This window comes from Arvicola amphibius, chromosome 3 (genome assembly GCF_903992535.2).
Source record: "Arvicola amphibius chromosome 3, mArvAmp1.2, whole genome shotgun sequence".
In the NCBI taxonomy this organism is placed as follows: domain Eukaryota; kingdom Metazoa; phylum Chordata; class Mammalia; order Rodentia; family Cricetidae; genus Arvicola; species Arvicola amphibius.
The window spans coordinates 185,381,887-185,385,401 of record NC_052049.1 but is presented as its reverse complement, the minus strand read 5'-3'; the positions used below and the strand labels follow the sequence as shown (position 1 = coordinate 185,385,401).

The following is a 3,515-nucleotide window of genomic DNA, read 5'->3' as shown; positions in this document are numbered from 1 at the left end:
AAAGCAACTTGAGATAAAAGGGTTCTGGCCACAGTCTGAGGGATGCAGTCCACGGTGGTGGAATCCACGGTGGTAGGAGAGTTGGTGCAGGGGCCCGAGGGCACAGCCGATCACACTGGGTCTGGAGTCAGGACCCAAGCCCATGTGTGGGGTTCTCTCCACCCAAGTTAACCAAATTTGGACCGTCCTTCCCAGACATGCCTAGACATTTGTCTTTTAATTATCCTGTCAGGTTGACAGTCAGGGTCACAATCAGCTTAAGATGCAATCTCAAGTGAGTATAAAGCAGATCCCATGTGCAGCTGAAGGAAGAAAAGTCTCCTGAGAACTGGTTCTAGGTCCCCAGTCGGCTCCATAGTGTCAGGGTATGGGTGGATTTCAGTTCTAGAGGGTGAGAGGTAAGCCAGCCACAGCAACCACTTTGGTGAAACTAAGAGGCATGCTGGGAACAGATCTTGTACCACAGTTTTGGAACAAGGGTTTGGTGTACTGTCTAGTTTTATGTCAACTTGACACTAGTTAGAGTCATCAGAGAGGAGGGAGAGTCAGTTGAGAAACACCTCCATAAGATCTGGTAGTAAGGCATTTTCTTAATTGGTGATTAACAGGGGAGGGCCCAGGTCATTGTGAGTGGTTCTACCCCTGGGCTGGTGGTCCTGGGTTCTATAAGGAAGCAGGCTGAGCAAGCCATGTGGAGCAAGTCAGTAAGCAGCACCCCTCCATGGCCTGTGCATCAGCTCCTGCCCCCAGGTTGCTGCTCTGTTGGAGTTCCTGTCCTGACTTCCTTCAATGATGGACTATGATATACAAGTGGAAGCCACATAAACCCTTTATTCCCTAACTTGCTTTTGGTCATGGTGCTTTATCATAGCAGCAGAACCCCTAACTAAGACATTTGGTGGGGCTTTTCCACAGACTAAATGTGTGGGGAATACCTGGAGAGAGGCAGCCTGCGGCTGCACCAAGTCTCACTCTAGAAGGAATACTTGGAGAGTGGTTCAGTTGATAAAGTGCTTGCCTTGCAAGCATGAGGACCTGGATTTGACCCCCAGAACCCACACATGTGGGGGGCCATAGATGTCTTGGCAGGTTGGAACACTTGGTACCATGCCTGACAAACTGAGGTGGATTCCCAGGACCCACAAGGTAAGAAGAAAGAACCATCTTCTACAGGCTTCTCAGACTCTATCATATGTGTGCATGCTTGGTCCAGGGAACGTACGTGGTGGAAAGAACTGACTTCTACAAGTTGTCCTCCATACACACTCCATGCAGTATATGTGCTCAAGCACATGCATGTGCACGCACACACACACACATGCACACGTATAGAGAGGTACATAGGTAGATAAGACAGATAGGCAGTCACACAGATAGGACCGGGCGTGGGTTCTACACCTACAATTTTGGCACTTGCCTGGTAGAGGGAGGAGGATCAGGAGTTTAAGCTCATCCTTGGCTACCCTGTGAATTCAAGGCCAGCTTGGGATCCATAACCCTTTCTCAAAAGAAAAGCAAATGAACACACTGAATTGCTAGACCCAAAAGGAACTAATCCTTCCCAAGTAACTTACTGGTATTCCAGAGCAGAGCCCAGGAATTCAGGAACGCAGAAATATCCACTGACATGCACCAATGTAAATTTCACAGTTGCTATCTTCCTGTACAAAGTTGCCAGGCGAATAAAGAGGCAAGAAAATATGACCCATAGCGATGGTAGAAATTATGCCGTTGAAACACCCGGACTAGACAGAGATACTATAATTAGAGAGGTTATTAAAACTGAACACATGTGTTGGGAAAATTAAGTACAGATGTGGAATATACAAAAAGGGTCAAACAGAGCCACAGTGTGGACAAACTGGAAGAGAAAGAACCTAGGGCAATGCACCAGGCTTTTTTCTGTTAGGCCACGAGCCAGCTCCCAGCTCCCAAGTCATGAAGTGGAGACTTAGTAGTTTTGAATGCTCGGTCTAGCTTGGGCTCGTTTCTGGCTAGCTCTTTTAACTTAGGAGAACCTGTTTCTCAGCATCTACCTTTTGCCTCTGGGCTTCCTCCCTCTCTTGCCTCTGTATTCTTGCTTTCACTGCTTCTGCCCTTCCGGCTGGCTGGTGGCTACCGACTTCCTGCCCCAGGTGTGTCCCTCCCTTTCTCCATCATTTTCTCCTCCTCCTGAGCCTAGATTTCTCCTTTGATTTATCCCCTCTGCCCACCAGCCTCGCTAATCCCTCTCCTGCCTAGTTATTGGCCATTCAGCTCTTTATTAGACCAATTAGGTGCCTTTGGAAGGCAAGATGAAACAGATGCAACACATCTTTACATAAGTAATTACCCATTCTTACATCGTTAAAAAAAATGAAGCACAAACAAATGTAACAGATCTCTGTCGGGTAAGCAAATGTTCCACAACAGGGCAGCACGGCAGGAGCTCCCAAGGAGAGGAAGAGTGGGAAGAGACATGAGAAAACATTGGAAGGGGCTGGAGAGACGGCTCAGCAGTTAGAACGCCAACCGCTCTTGCAGAAGACCCCAATTCAGTTCCCACCACCCACTTAGGGAGGTTCACAAGACACCACACTCCCATGGAGATACCCACACCTCTCCCGAGTGAATAGATGATTAAAAATAAATCGTGCTCGCTTTGGCAGCACATATACTAAAATTGGAACGATACAGAGAAGATTAGCATGGCCCCTGCGCAAGGATGATACACAAATTCGTGATGCGTTCCATGTATAAAAATTAAATAAATAAATAAACAAATAAATAAATCTTTAAAAAAAGTTGAAGATGCCATGTTGAGTCAGGAGGATTGCAAGTTCCAGATCAGCCTGGGCTGTGTAGTAAATCCCTATGTGAAAAAGCTAAAGAAATAATAAATGAACATTTCACAAGGTTGGTAGAAACTAGAACTTTATGGATTCAAGATCCTCTAGGAATAGCCAAGTGTGCACATGTGCACACACTCACACACAAGCACTATGGAGGATACCATAGTTACTTAAAACTAGTGATAAAGCTGGGTGGTGGTGGCACACACCTTTGATCCCAGCACTCAGGAGACAGGGGCAGGTGGATCTCTGTGAGTGCTAGGCCAGCCTGGACTACAGAGCGAGTTCCAGGACAGTCAGGGCTACACAGAGAAACCCTGTCTCAAAAACTAAAGCAAACAAATAAAACAAAAAACAGTGATAAAGAGAAAAATCTTAAGAGCAACTTTAAATTTCAGGTATCTTGTTTTTAAAAATCATTTTCTGTGCATGTGTAGTGTGTGTGTGTGTGTGTGTGTGTGTGTGTGTGTGTGTGCACTTGCCATAGCATGGATTTGGAGGTCAGAGAACACCATTGGATGTTGGTCCTCACTGTCTACCTTGTGACATGGTTCCCTGCTCGCTGTTTCTTCCCTTACACTATGCCAGCTTCCAGGGATTCTGTCTCAGTCTTACTGTAGGAGGCCTGGAAGTACAGGTGCTTGCTACAAACCCCTAGCTTTCAAATACTTTGTTTGAAATAAT

The 3,515-nt window shown here is 46.3% G+C and overlaps 1 non-coding gene across 1 annotated transcript; it reads left to right on the top strand.

Annotated features, from left to right (window-relative positions):
• The first annotated feature begins 2,632 nt into the window (after window positions 1-2,632).
• On the top strand, window positions 2,633-2,739 carry LOC119810994. The gene has a single exon (XR_005284914.1). It is a non-coding gene; the product is annotated as a U6 spliceosomal RNA (small nuclear RNA).
• The last annotated feature ends 776 nt before the right edge of the window (window positions 2,740-3,515 follow it).